The sequence below is a fragment of the Epinephelus fuscoguttatus genome, linkage group LG13, assembly GCF_011397635.1.
Source record: "Epinephelus fuscoguttatus linkage group LG13, E.fuscoguttatus.final_Chr_v1".
NCBI classification, from domain to species: domain Eukaryota; kingdom Metazoa; phylum Chordata; class Actinopteri; order Perciformes; family Serranidae; genus Epinephelus; species Epinephelus fuscoguttatus.
This window is the reverse complement of record NC_064764.1, coordinates 14,531,644-14,547,571: the sequence shown is the minus strand read 5'-3', so window position 1 is coordinate 14,547,571 and position 15,928 is coordinate 14,531,644. Positions and strand designations below refer to the sequence as shown.

The window sequence follows — 15,928 nt, the reverse complement described above, 5'->3', positions numbered from 1 at the left end:
TATTTACAGTGAATCCAGATCAGACTTTAAAATCTAGTCCACACATGTCAAATGAGGTTATAATCAATATTTCAGAATAATGCAAACTCAGATATTGGTGGGATATCTAATTTTGTATTACTTTGTTCTAAATCTCACCCCATCATACCTCCCAGTGATTATTTCTAAGATAAAATGAGTTACCACCAGGCAGGCTTCTTAAAACTTAATAAATATAAAAATCAGTCAAATGAGCCAGTTTTTTGAACGGCTCTTTGAAAGGAACGGCTCACCAAGATCCGGCTCCCCTCAAAGAGCTATAAATCCCATCTCTAGTCCTAACATATGAGAAGCTGGAACCTTGAGATGTTTTTGCATTAAAAAGACTTAAAAAACTGTCAGTCAACCAATCATTGCAGATGTACTTGTATGTAGTGTTTGGTATTTAAGTTTATAGCAAAGCATCAATTTAGTGGAGAAAAAGTAGAAAGTGGCATGAAAAGACTCAGGTATACTTAGCTTATATTTTTACTCAAGACCAGCACTTGAGTAGTGGACATCGCCTTTAAAAACCATCAGCACTTTTTTATGTTCTTTGCATGGCCACCGAAGAAGTTTGACCTCTAGCATTGGTTCATTTTTACACACCCATAAAAGAATCAATCATCATCTTCACCGAGTCTGTCTAGTTCAAGGACAAAATGTAGCGCATCATTCAGCGAAGCACAGTTTATCTGCTGTCAGTTCCTCCCCAACACCAGCGAGCCCAAAATCTCAAACTATGTGCTGTCACACTACGTTGGTGGTCTCGCTCAATCATTGCGAAATCCCACCACGTGACAGTGAGTGTGTTGCAGCCTTCCCTAACCAGCCACATCCCGTTACATGCATTGAAACAGAATAATAAAGACTGTCCACTCAACACATCAATCAAGGCAACATGTCCCTCTCATCCAAGGTTTGCTTTAGATGATTAGTAGCATCATGAAAACAAGCACATTAATAGCAATAACAATACTCCCACAAATCCATACTGAGTTGCGTCTGAAGATTCATTCTTGACCTTGGCAGCAGCAGTTTGACAAGAATAAAAATTTCACCACAAGGGCCACATACATGTTAATTCCAAAGCTACCAAAACACTACAAATGAATAAAAAGAATATATCCTGTATATAACCAATCCCACCACCCATCATTAAACTCTTTCTTACTTTTCATGAAGTTAACCACACCTTTGGAAATCTGGCTTGTTAACATTAATTAACAATTTATAGAAGTTGTGCTTCATCTCATATTATCCTTAACAGTTTTGACAGCTTTTAGGTTTTGTTTTGTATCACTTTGACTCTCACTCTCTGTTCCTATAATTACTATTTTGACAGTGGAATACATGCTATTAATTTGGCTGCCACTGTTAACAGTTTTATAGTCGTGCACACTCTGATTTTTACTCAATTTTTAAACCATCCATTGCTTTTATTTAACAGGATATTTTGAATGAGACCTGCACACTCAATTACATGCCATTATGCTCTTAGAGAAATTGGTTTTTGTGTAAATGTTGAAAATAACAGGTTTTTTTTTTTTTTTTTTTGCACCAAGTGTTTTCTCTTACCCATTTATCCCTCATACTTTTTAAGCAAATATTGTGTAACATGCTGCCTTGTTTGAGCTTAATTACTGCTGCAAATGTCAGGGGGTCGGTGATATGTTCTATTTTAAAAGTAGACGATAAGCTATCTCCTTCACCATAGCTGGGGTGTAATTAACCAGATATTCCATTGCATGAAGAAGCTGATACCAATAAGTTCCAATAGTACTTAATATGATAAGTGAATTTAACCGCAACCAATTTAAGATACATCTTCAGGAGCTTGCCTCTGGCTGACACTGACATGTGAGGTTAAATGCGTCAAAGGCAAACAGACAGGCAACCTGATGGAAAGCCTGATTGGTACTTGGAAAGAGCAGCTTTAAATAAAACGCATAATCAGATAGCAAACCGCAGGCAGCCAGCCATAGTGCTCTGTGTGATTCTATGGATGGTAAAGAGCATCCAGACGCTGAGATGCAGAGAGTCAGCTATCAGCCCCGGCAGCGTAGGGTGATTTGAATTTACTGTCAGGATTAATGCCATCCCTAGATTTCGATTTGGTCTGTGGCTTTTCAGTTTGTGACTGATTATTCAGAGAGTGTTTTCCAATCTGTGCAGCTAAGGAGAATTCTATGGGGGTTTTCCTCAATGTGCCCCTTTTCTTGAGGGGTAAACCTCAAGAAAGGCATGTCTTGCTCTTGCACTTCAGAGTGTGGCATTGTTTTGTGTGAATCTCAAAATGAAATTCTTTGTGATAAATGAAGAGAGAGGACAACACTGGAAGTCGGCTCTGATTTTTTTTTTCATTCACTGCTTGAGGACAAGAGCTTTGTCTGGATAGTCTTTCCACTTCATAAATTAGCAAACTTGCTCTTTTAGGAACTGATAAAATCTTTTGGCCCTCCTGTACCTGAAGAAATCTGGAGTAAAGGCTCATTTGCTGTCAGATTAATTAACGTTGTCCTGCCTATAATCATTGTGTTAGATGCTGCGCAGTACAAACTATTACAGCATGATGGGTCAGCTGTTTTGTGGCTCTTGTCAAAAGGAAAGTTTCTTATTTTTGAAGAGCAAGTGAGGCAAGTTGACGGATACTGAAGAAAGAGGAAAAATCCAATTATCCTAGGTTATATTTCTCTTTGGATAAAAGTATGGGTGGCAGAGGGATGTCAGGGCAGAATGACAGGAACTCAAGGGGGTTATCACTAGCTCAGCCAATTACCCCACAATGGGTCAGAGAGAAAAGTACGGGTCAAACAAAAGGAGTCCATCAAAAATGCAATTATAGAGGACATGAAACAGCCAGCAGATAAGCTTGTGTCCCAACAGTGAGATACTCCAACAGTACAATTGATACAGAGAAAGGACAATGGTGGTGCCTCAGCCCGTCTGGTCATTAATAAGCATAATGAATTACAAAATATGGAATAAAGATAGAACAGAGACAGTAATATTGTATATATCATTTATATGTCTAATGACAAATGCAATGTGATGTTTTGCTGAAAAGGGCATACCACCGATTGTATGAATCAAAATCACTTCATTAGTCACAAGGAATACAACTAGGCTGATAGAAAAAGGGAAGACTTCTGTGATCCTCCTGAGATTTGTCAAGTCTGAGAAAATAACTCAATAACTCTGACATCATAATGATGTAGAGTTTGCCAGGCAGGGAGTTTGCAATTAGCAAACAATCTTGATATGAAAATGGTTATTGTTCTACTCCACCCAAGATGTTTAAATACAGTCAAAATTTATAGTATTTCAGCGCTGCTAACTGTATCTTTAGATTTGTCTGGGTTCCACTGTAGGAGATTTGTAGACGTCAATCTTACAGATGTAAAAGACATTTGAAGGACTAGTGTATAGGATTTAGGGGCTTCCATTGGCAAAAATAATATCCATAACTGTTTCTATTAGTTTATAATCACCCTAAACTAAAAATTATTTTGTTTTCCTTACCTTAGAATGAGCCGTTTATACCTGTCTTCATAGTGTTGTCCTACAGTAAGCGAGACAAATCAAACACTAGCTCTATATATATATAGGGTCATTCGCGTTTTTGTGTCGGACACTGTAGTGCTGCTATATGCTTGACACTTGGGAGAATCATCAGTTCTGCACTACTAGATGCCACTAAATCCTACACACTAGACCTTTAAAGTCAAGATGCAGCAAAATCAGTTATTTCTTTCCAGAAAATATATATATATATATATATATATTTTAAAAATGTATTACATTTGTTGTTATCAAATACTTGTTGAAAATGTAAAAAGACTGAGAACCAACTGCGTAGTACTGCATTGTTGAGTTAGATCGTTAAACTTTTTTTAACCATTTTTGTCTCAAGGACTTTTTGGGTGGGCCTAGAAGCATGCTTGATGATTCACTGAAGCCATCCTTCACATAACCCCTCCCCTACTATATAAAAACTGTGTTACTACAAACATTAACTTAAAGCAACACAATGGAGGATTGCGCTTTTTACCTCAAGGGGTCCCCCTACAGACAAAAAATGGTATTGTCTGTTGCAACTGTTGCAAAAATCTTTCTGCACGTGCATTTGTTGACAAGTCAACGATACTGTGAACTTCCTGAAGCTGGCCGTGTAATGCGTGATCATCATGTCTTCAGAACAGGTAAAGTAGCCTTATAGCATTTTGTACATACATGATTAGGCCGATTGCTTTATTTATTTATTCATTTTCTAAACTCAGAAATGAGTTGCTCTCTGCATGTCAGGGCTGACCTCCTCCTCCTCACAGCACGCGCACACACAAACACACAAACTCAACAGAGTGAAGTCAGACAACAGCAAATGAAGGGAATATAATGTCAAGATTACTCTAGTTGACAACAACTATGCTTGTTACTGTGAGTAAGTGCGATAAAACCTCTGCCAGCCAAGCCAACACTTTATCAATACATGTGATCAGCATGTAGAAAGCCACATTTCAATCTGCTCTGTATGCAGTCTCTCATTCACCGCTATTATCATTTATGATTGCGGTTTACACAAGCACATCACGCTTGCGGTGCTAACAGCAAACTGTTAAAGACAAACTAAAATGAAAGCTGTCTGTATGTAGGCTAACACTTTATCTTAAAATGTACCTGAGGCAGCCGACCTGCAGACTGTGAGTCTCATTCATGAAAAGTGAGTAAATCTGTGTGTAGATTTGCACATAAAAGCCTACACTACTAAAAGCCTACTCCGGATTCAGGAACGCCGCGGGAAACTCAGATTTGATCTTAAACACACGTGTATGATCATGAATGCCAATCCATCGTAAAGTGAAAGCGTGCTCCCGGTAATCAGCAATTAGCATAAATCCCCGCCCATGAATAGCCAATGACCACCATATAAGGAGGTGTAGGTGCATCCAGTCGACCTGTCAGTCATGGCGCAAAGAAAGAAAGAGAGAGAAAGAAAAAAGAATTTTTTCGAAGCTGAGATCGAAATAATGTCAGAGGTGAAGCGTAAATGGTTTGATATGAAACTGGAGGTAAACAAACGCATAATCACACACAAAAAAAAATACAGCGGTCACCAAACAAACAGAAGATTCATTTGTGGGGTTTTGAATGAAGTGGGAATGCGAAACCAGAGATGTTTTGTGTGTAATAAACTCTAAATCAGTGATGGCTGTCAGAATGTAGAGCTATTTAACATTTATTTTAACAAATGATACGGATAACATATAGCCTACAGCAGTTTTGCATGCATCGTCTTCAAATTATTTGAATCTTAATAGCCTAAAGCTCTGTTTTATACAACGTAAATTAAACATTTTTCAAATCAGATTTATTCAAGCCACACAAAAAAACAAACAAAACAAAAAAAAGTGTTGTCTCAAATAATTCTTGCTCGTGCTCCTTTGTGGCTCCACCACCTGCTGCTCCTGCTGCCCCTGCTGAACCCAGGCACCGAGGCCGAAGAGGCTGTGATCCGGCTGTCCTTTACGGATATTTTTATTATCATCATTCAACATGTAGAAAGAACGTCTAATCTGTTGAGTTGATTTACATAGATAATTCACAATCGTGAACCTAATTGGATCTTAAACCTGCTAACTGCCAACTAATTTAACTAAATGTGTTATATTTTTAATATTTTGTCATGTTTAGATTAAGTGTTTCAAAGGCATCTGTGTGTATTATGTACATAACAGAGGGCAATACGAGTTAAAATTGTAATTTCCAATAGTGACAAGCAATATTTATATGTGCTTTACTGAATTTACACAAGCACTACGAGTGGTCAGGAGCAGGAGTAGATTTTGTTAGTAGCTACGAAAAGACCGGAGCTACTAAAATATTGATGAATGCGGACATGCACGTGAATTTCCGTCTGCGAACAGTGTACACACAAATTCCTTCTGCTCACGTTTCATGAATGAGACCCAGTGAGCCTTACGAGTCCATCAGTAACAGCGCCAGGTCACCATCGGTCGAGCATCCCTTCTCCTCTTTCAGCTCTCGCCAGCATGTGAAAGCCGGGCCAATATTAATCCTTCATCGAGCTCTTGTTTTATCGCTCTCCCGTTTTCTTTTCTTTGTCTCCTTGGACAACACTTTCACCCTCTTCCTTTTCTTTGTCACTTCAGCCATGACAACCACGTCTAACTTAGTTCACCTCAGTTCAGCTACGCTACTCTAAAGAGAGGAGGGGGATATGACATATGCTGTAAAGCAGCCAGATTTTGTAGTTCTTTTTGTGTCTGGGTTCCTACCCGAACCCCGAAACTGCATAGTGCCAGTGCAAGTGAAACAGACGCTCTTAAGCAATGACGGAGGTGTCATCCAACCTATTGTGAGTTGATATACCATCACAAGGATCTTGGATATATATTTTGAGGGCTCAAAAACTCCATTGTGTTGCTTTAAGGTGCATAGCATCAGTGTCAATTTGTCAGTAGTGAGTTTGCTATGTTCCACAAGCTCTCTCAGCTCTTTCAATCTTTTAAATACATGAATAAACATCTCTGTTCAGTGCCACAACCATATAAACACAAGCAAAATAGCTGTCACCAACATACCTTTCAGTCTTTCAATCCAAAGTGGCACGCCAGCAGTTACTGCTCACTGATGTGGGTGAGTGCTTTGTGCTAAAGTTAGCTGCTGAACGAGAGGCTATCGCCGCGCAGCAGCTCTCGTTTTTCAGTACGGAGGCTAAATGCTCTGCAATAAACTGTGTGACTGCACTGACCACAGACTGCTAACAAGAGTCTCTCGCTGCACAGCGGCTCATTCTTCAATTTGGGGGTCATGTATGTTACTGTGCTACTGGGTGAGCTGCTAAGGAGAGTCTGTAGCTACGTGGCGGCTCGTTATTTGGCTCTGGGGGCATGTGTGATTTGCTACTGGTTCCTCCTAACGAGAGTCCGTGGCTTCAGTTCAGCACCTTAAGTTGACACACCTCAACCATCTCAGAGCAAAACATACTGCTCATCTTTTCATGATATCGAAATCTAAGTTTATATACTTGGAGATTTAAAGTACCAAGTTTGTTAATGAACCTTTTCATACAGAGCAGATCAAGACCGTGCTTTTTAATTTACAGAGACCCACCAATCCCTCATGAGCATACAAGGCGACGGCAGCAAGGAAAAACTTCTCCAAAGTGAAGAAACCTTGGACAGCACCAAGCTCTGGGTGGGCGGCCATCTGCTTCAGCTGGTGAGAAAGAAAGAGCAAACACATAACAGTGAAAACTGATATTGCGTTTGTCAGATAGATGGAAAATACAATTGGCCCACAGACTAGTAAATGCACTCTGCAGAGGGCCATACATTATCAATAGCAACCTAATTAAAACAGCCATGCACGTTGTAGGTAAAAAGCAATTAAATGTTTAAGGCATTTAAGGAGGATGGAATGCTGTCTAAAAGAATGACTGCTGAGGATTTCCTTGCGTCAGCAGCTAAAACCAAATCATTTGTCACTCTGGAGTCATTTCGCTGTTATGTGTGGCACCAAAATCAAGAGTGAAACTTTTCAAAAAGACCATTCCCATTCATGTGAGCAATCAGCTTGTCTGCAACTGTTTATTTTTTACAAAAACCTGGGCTTTCCAGATGTTTCATAGAGTGGTCTAATTCTGGTGGCTTCTTAACCGTTGATGATGGCATGCTTGAAATAGAAACTGTGCCAATTGTTGATGGGCCTTGTGATGATAAGTTAAACAAAAAATGTGTCTAGTTTTACTTTAAAGGCCCTGCGTACCCACTCAGGTGTTTTGAATTTATCTGGCCAGTTAGAGCTCTAGTCAGGGGGATGTCAGGTGGAGCTATGCTGGGAGCACATCCAAACATGTGCTGGATCCAAAAATAAACAGTTAAGACAAAAGTCAGGCAGAACATCTGCACACTAAACCGAAAAAATGTTGTATTTCTTTTGAAAATGCCCAAGTTCAGTCAACATTAGATTGAGCCTGCCTGTGGTCCTGAAAAGGTCTAACCAGGCAACTTGAGTGAGGGTGTGTAGGCGCTAAGATGATCGATAAGATATATAGTGGACGTAAGATGTAGTCAACCAGAAGCCCATTCTTCACCATCATCAGAGAAAGTTAGGTTTTTAATATAGCCATATGGGAATACAAATTGTTTTACTTAGGTATGAGGAACAGTGCATTTTATTGAATTATACAATCAAAATAAGATTTTTACCTTTGTCCTTAATGTTTTCTTTAATTGTTTGGACATCCTGTGATGTGTAAAAAAATATTTCACTGTGTGGGAACAAGACAGTAAACGAGAATCCTAGAAGTTAAAGGCTTGCGTTTAGCAGACCTTTAGGTTGAAGTGGACATATGGGGTCAGATGCATAAAACCGTGTGTACGCACAAAGCCACAAATATGCATACCCATTTTTTATATCAGGTTTATAAAGCTGTGCATACCCTTGATTCTGTTTTATAATTCTCGATCAATGTGGCACTGAGTGCACGTGTAAGAAAGCCTCATTTCCACTCCCACCATCTGCTGTAAATGGATGTAGAAATGCCCTAAAACATATGTTTGCATATCAATTGTGCCCATGCACCACTCATTAGATCTGTCAATGAGAGATATGGTAAAGTTCAATTTCACTGACTGTGTCACCATCGCATTGGCGAGGTCCAACAGTGCCAGAGCAGCTGTCATTACACACAGCTGTGAATATTTGTAACTCATCACATGTATCTGCAAACCATCGTGGTGGTAAGACCTCAATCATCGTCATTCCACAGAGTGCTCTATATTCCACAAAAATAATAACATGATTGGTGAAATTGACAAAGAACCCTAAAAACAAGGTTATCTGTCTCTCAGCAATAGTCAGTCTTTTTCTTATCATAATCCCTGTAGCGATCTCAGGTAAAACTGTGTGAAGCCCTGATCTGAAGTATGTGTGAGGTGGGCACATTCTCGCTGCACCTTCTTCTTTTATATATAACAAGTTATGTTTGGTTTTTGTGCATTGTTTATGCATCTGGCCCATAAAGTAGCAGGGATTATGACTCCAAATAGTCATAATATTCATCCTTCAAGTGAGTTTTGTTGTGTGTTAAAATGTGTGATCAAATGGGGCGTTGGTGACTTAGTGGATAGAGGCTGTTGCCGCAGCGGCCCGGGTTCGACTCCAGCCTGTGGCCCTTTGCTGCATGTCATTCCCTCTCTCTCTCCCCCCTTCACGCTTAGCTGTCCTGTCAGTTAAAGGCAAAAATGGCCAAAAAAAAAAGAGCAAATATGCTAAATGCTACAATATAATCAGAGAAATTTAAGCTGTTTCACTCACATGTCATACTCCACTTGCTGCAATGTATATCCAATAACATCTAACAACTGTACTTAAGCTGTTATTGTTTAATGTGCCCATCATGCTGCTGCTTCACAGCTCATTTGCAAAGTCTGTTCAGTACCAGCTTCACTCCAGCACTCTCATAACAGTGGAGTAAATCTTTGCATTCTGTGCGCCAGAAAATGCCCAGTGATGTTTGGATGTGGTGATTGGCGAGTTCGACTTTTTCTCGATGTTCATAAAATCCAGCCTTGAATTTATATAGTGATGATCATCATCATTAAATATACCTTGAGGAAATAGTGCTTGCACCATACGGTGGTCTCATATTGCTTGGTTGTTATACAACAGTGCAGACAATGTAATTGCTGTGGCTGCCCAGTAATGGCTGCCCACAATATTGCAGATCTCCTACTATGATTTAACTGTTGGCAGCAGACATTGTGGGCTGCATGCATCCTTTGACTTTCTAAAAGTGAAAGCCATACAGATGTAGAAAAAACGGAGAGGGATGACTCATCAGACCACATTACTTTTTCCATTGCTTCGGGGGTGCTTCGTATACCAGGTTTGTCAAATGTGAGGTAATTTCAAGGCTCTGCATCTGTGGCAAGTACGTCGCTAAGTGCCGACCTATATTTGTTGTTGAGCTTTGACTGGCAACCACTTCTCCTTTTTTCCGGTTAGGTGTTTGTTCCTTTGTGGTTGGCATATGGTGTTATATGTGAGTCCATTCCCCTTTACACATTGAATTACGTTTGTGTTTTTGAGACTGACGCACCTGCAATTTGGAGACTTAGAAATGTGCCTCCTTGAAGTGTTGATGGTAGTCAGCATTAGAGTTGCAAGGATTTATAAATTAACTAGTGGGCTGACAACTATTTAATTGCTCGGAAACTAATTTGATAATTGATTAATCACTTTGAATAATATTTAAAGCCAAAAAATTGAAATTCTCTGATTCAGCCTCCTAAATGTGATGATTTCCTGGTTTCTTTACTCCTCTATGTCAGTAAACCGAGTATTCACTTTGGGTTGTGGACAGAACAAGACACTGAAAGATGTCATCTTGAGCTTCAGGAAACAATTATTAACATTTTATAGTCCTAACGCCTAATAAAATCGAAAAAGAAATCAACATGAAAAATTGACGATGAAAATAATCGTTAGTTGCAGCCCTTGTCAGCATAATACAATTTATCTTTGCAGCTGCATTTGTGAGTGTGTTTTAGGCTACATTCACATGACAGGGCTTAATGCTCTGTTCTAAGTTTTTTTCATCAGATCCGATCTTCTGCCTAGACCATTCACATTCATTCAACAACGACAGAAAACATCACATTTGTGAGACATAGGCAATTTGGGAAAAAAGACAAATTCCGGTGCAAGAGTTCATCTCTTGAATTATTTGCAGCGGAGACTGGATGACAATTCCTCAAACACTGCGGATGAGCATGAGAAGACAAAGGAACGCAAAAGCCATGGCTATAACTCTATTAACAGCTATTTCTGGTAACATAAGTTCTGTAGAGATAGAGTTGCGGGAGAGGAGTCTAAAGTGGTGGAGCCACATATGAACGTGGCCGACATCTGATTGGGAAAGATCAGATTTTTATATTCACACCACTCTGAAAAAAATCAAACATTTGTCACATGAGAGCAAAAATATTGTAAGCGTAGCCGTAGTCACTTGTGTTCTTTTGCCCATCACTTGTTAATACCAAGAAAGCCACAGCTTTTCCGTTTTAGAGGAGATAAGATGAAGAATAGCAAATTAGAAAAGAACAGTTGCAGTTTCAGATATGACTGTAAACCATAAGACACCTGCTTCACTTAAAGGACAACTTCGGTATTTTTCAACCTGGGCCCTATTTTCCCATGTGTATGTGTGCGTATGATTCATGGGTACAACTCATTCTAAAATTGGTTCACTATTGAGGGAGGCGGATGCAACCGGGAGCCGCGAAACGAGCTAAAACGGTAACGGGGCAAATGCGTCCCGTATAAGTTTGCGCATTAAAAGTGCTTTTTTTCGCCACTGACCGGTTCACATCGCCAGTGCTATGAGTGCTATGAGCGGAGTCAGCCCTCAGTCAGTGTTGGAGCAGAGAGGGGGAGGGCTGCCCTGCTGGGTACTGTAAGTGAGTATGTGTGTATGAAGTGTGTTTTTCACCACTGACTGCTTCAGTGCTATCTCTGTAAATAGCATACTAACTTAGCCTTTCCCTTACCTCTGGGCTGTGTGATGTCACAAGCTTTGCTCCACTGTGTCTGTAGCTCTCTCTACTCGTGGGACAGCCATTTTCTTGAGGAAGGTGTTTCGGGATTGGATGGCTTCTCTTCTTCGGCTGGCATCTTGGGAGAAATGAGCACTGCAGACTCGATGGTCTGCAAGGCGCAGTGTCTGGAGAGGAGTGTTAGCATCCATTTGTAGCACAACTAGCCACAACTTCAGCATCTCGCCGTCCGACAAAGGCAGCCTATGAAAGCTGTAGGGGGTGTTGCGCGACATCCTGTTCTTGCGTTCGGGAAAAAGGCCCGTTTATTTGAGCACTCCAAAAACTCCCAGGGCTCAACATTGCGAGCGTTTCACTCGCATTTGCGACTAAAAAGAGGTGTGTGCGAACTGTAAAAAATATTTAGGGGCACATGTGCGCATAAAAAAATCAGCCGAAGCAGCCTATATTTTTGTCAATAAAAAAATATGATAATCTAACCGCAAATGTTGGAGGAACTCCAGCTGCCTTCCCTCTTCCCCGTGTGGCACGGTTATGGGCGCTTTTCCAAGCCACTGTCGGCACAATGAATATCGTGCGCAATGCCAGGGGTAACGGTGCCGCTTTGTCAGGCGTTGCTGCCCTCTCCATAGACAAACAATGGGACAGCCCGCACAAAGCAGTTTTACAGCTGATCATGTGTAGAGGCCTTTAGGGACCTTTTCACAAAGAGCGCGCAAAGCGCAGACCTCCGCCGACGAACCCATTCATTGTGTATGTGCTACCGCGGCGCAAGAGCGCACCGCTCAGCCTGCGCTCAAATTGAATTTTTTTTAATTTCACCATAACGCGCTGTGACGACACCTCTGCGCTGCACTTCCAATAGCAGAGAAGAGCCTGAAGTAGACCCGAAAGCAGTCTCCATGGAGCTGTAGCTCCTGAAGGAGCCTGTACTCCCCCAAATCCTGTCCTCTGTGCCCTACCCCACGGTGGGCGCCGCAAAAGCTCTGTGTGAAAGAGGCTTAAGTCCTGCAGAGTTTCAGAGGACCTGGAGAATGTTTTAGGATAGTAATAACATTATATAAGATAATCATATTGCAAAGATAACATATATAAGATAATAACATTAAATTAAATTGCAATACTTTTTCAAAACTTGATGATTTTACCTTTCTGTACATTTTGTATACAAATTCATTAAATAATTTTGCTTGTAAATGTCTATTTGCATCATGTTTATTATGGAAAACACATTATTTGATCAATTTACATTGTGCCCCTAAAGTTCTTTGTGCGCTCCTTACTTTTTCAACTTAGGAGCACATGTGCTCCTTGGTAAAAAAGTTAGCGTCAAGCCCTGACTCCGGTAACACTCCAGGGGGTACATACACATGGGGAAATAGAGCAACAAGCTGTGAACACAGCACTGACAGTATTATCACCTTGAAAAAGTTGATATGGCAGACATTTCAAGAAACTGTTGCCTATTTGTACATCCATCATACTCAGAGCATCATTATATTATTATTTGCTTTGAGTTATGTTTCTTTATATGTGCCAAATAATTTGCTTAAGAGATACTGTCATTTTCAAGACATGTTTTCTCTACATTTGTTCAGGTTATATTCCAAACACCACATGGGAATTTTTCTCATGAAAGGCCATCAAAACATATATTCCCTCAGATCTTCCAATAACAATTGCTTTGTGAGTAGGCGATAACAGCTATTGTATAATCACACTCATTTTAGTCAGTGACACTACTTGAAAACTTTAAATGCACTGATATCCAGTATTCCATTAATTTTAACCTCCCACACACATTTTAAAATACTAGAACTGTTGAAACAAGGCTAACAATGTATAAGTGTTTTTTTTGTTGTTGTTTTTTTTTGGGTTTTTTTTCTGGATTTAAGCAATTAATGCCTACCATACACAAGAGGAATCTGTATTTGTGCACTGACTCAACATTTCACTTGCTACTAGCCTCCACTGGTTAGCTGCACTATTTTCATGGGAGAACACCTTGGGAATGAGAGGCAAACTAAAATTAAGATTTCTCACTAAAATAAGTGTGAGTTGGTGGATCAGAGACACGCTGCATTAAACACTGACCCTTGTTCACTCCGCAACTCAACCAGTTTCTCCTTTAAAAGAACCAATGACTGACATGTTCTTGTGCTTCCCTCCATGTTTACTGTCCACCTGATTAGCTGCTTCCCATTTCGTGCTGGAGAGAATGCACCTATTGGGTGTTAACAATGTTCACATCATTGAACTTATGATAAAACTAAACAAGTTTTATTTTATCAGAAAGTCAAGATGAGAAAAAGACTGACTTCCCAACAGCAGTTTTATGACCATGTTACACTGAATGACAGAGATCACAGGAGCCAAACTGTCATGCTTTTATTCTGACATTGGAAATTTTGTCTGCAGCAGTGAAATTGGATTAAAAGTCATTTAGTGTAAGCCTGGCATAAACTTAATTGGTTAATTGGTTGATTATAATTGGTCTAATTGGTTAAATCTAATTACTGACCACCTTTGTTTTGTCAAGATGTTTAATCTGGCCCAAACCTGATAAAATGCTCAAACTACCAACACCGGAGACTCTAACACATCTCTGCCACTTAAGCATCTGCTGAAGGGAATTGGAAGCAATGAGTGCCTTCATTCTACAATGGTTGTTCAGTGTGATCAATGTCATTATAAACCAAGAGTGGTTCTGCCCATAATAGCTGAAAAATGACATATTCTCAAAGGGTATACCTATACATTGTATAGACGATGAAAAGTCAGCCGTTGTTTTTCCGTTTTTGAAAGCTATTGGAAAGTCTGGAAATAACCTTTAAGAGAAGGAACAATCGAAAGCTGAAGCAATTTTGAATGGCAAGATAAAAACACTTCCTGCAACAATTGTGAGAGACGACAATGCACATACAGGAAAGGGACTAAGAGAATAAAGAGACGTGAAAGTGCTAGGGGAGAGGGTAGGGAGAGAAGAGAGAAGACAAAAGGGATGGCATAGACAATCTTTGCAGGCTGCACAGTTAAGGAGTGCTTGTGTGTCTGTGTGTAAGTGCACACATGTGCAGTGGGAAAGAAGGAGGGGGTGTGTTCACTTGGAGACAGCGGGGATGGCTTATTAGGAAATCATCCCTCTTAGCCAATGGTTTTTAAGAGAGAGGCAGATGTCATTTGACTGAAGAGTACCACCTCCCACAGCCAGCACATCCCCTTCAGTGTAACGCAGCGCTGTGTGAGAGCACCACTGTCACTGCTCTCTTCTCTCTGCTCTCTGTCTGTGTTTCCCTCTCATTGTCCACAGGCACTTTCTCGCCTTCTCTCTGATTTCTCTCCCTCTCTTTATCTGCGCTCGTGGTGCCTCTCCTCTTCTTGCTCCTCCTCTCCCCTTGCTTTCTTACCCTCCTCTTTCTCTTTCTCTCTGAGTCTGTCCCATAGGCAGAGATAGGATCTGTTACAAACAGCAGCAGCCACACCAACAGCCCAGGTAAGACCCTCTTTATGATTTATTCACTTTGCACAGATGGGCTATAATACTAAATACAAAAAACCTTATTGCTCGCTCTTCAGTGTACACAAATTTCTCTACCTTTCTAGTTTCTTCTTGCTCTGTTTTGTCGTGATGAATTTGAAGTGGAGATCCGATTGTGTGAAGGGGGACAGTGAGCTAAGTTGTTTCTTATCTACCGAGGCACTCAAAGGTTGTTTAATAAGTGCTTTTATTGCTGGGAAGCCGTGACAATGACAACTTCAGGAATCTGGCTTCACAAGAGTGTCACTGAGAGGCGTGTTCAGGACTGTTGAGATAAAATCACAGATAGACATCATACAGAAACAGAGGTGAGGAAAGAGAGATACAGTGGCAGAACAAGACAGATAGGCAAATGGGCTGTCGCTGATCAAAGCTGGTGGTAGGAAGTGAGTTAAGAGTTGCGAGAGCATGAGCTCAGGTGTTCGTTCACAGATCAGCAGGTGACGAGTGGACTCTCTATTGATCTGGGGCTGGCGTCCTACCAGAACTAAGCTGAGGCTAAATCCGGAGAAGCTGATGTGAGAGGCTGCCTCTTTGGTACAATTATGGAGTGTTCAGATGGGACTTCATATACAGCAAAGAAATCCTGCTGGGGGAGTCTATCTGTCTGTTTGGTGCAAGAATAAAGGATATAGGACGGCTGCTTTCATCTACAGAACCTCTCTGTGTCTTAACATGGATATATGTTTGAATGGATTTTCTGCTACAGGCTAATTGACACAAATTGTAAATCTGTGTGCATGGACCATTAACTCTTCATGTGCTGGAGAAAAAGGATAATTAGATTCAG

General features: G+C 40.5%; 1 protein-coding gene across 2 annotated transcripts in view; it reads left to right on the top strand.

Moving 5' to 3' along the window:
* The window catches only part of thsd7ba (thrombospondin, type I, domain containing 7Ba), a 261,412-nt gene that overhangs the window by 7,999 nt on the left and 237,485 nt on the right, over window positions 1–15,928 (top strand). The window contains exon 3 of one of the 2 annotated variants that reach the window (XM_049594673.1): window positions 7,145–7,260. The gene's annotated coding sequence lies outside the window, so the exon portion shown is untranslated. Of the gene's footprint in view, window positions 1–7,144; window positions 7,261–14,836; window positions 15,094–15,928 lie in introns of those variants that run through there. The other variant, XM_049594672.1, reaches the window with a different exon arrangement.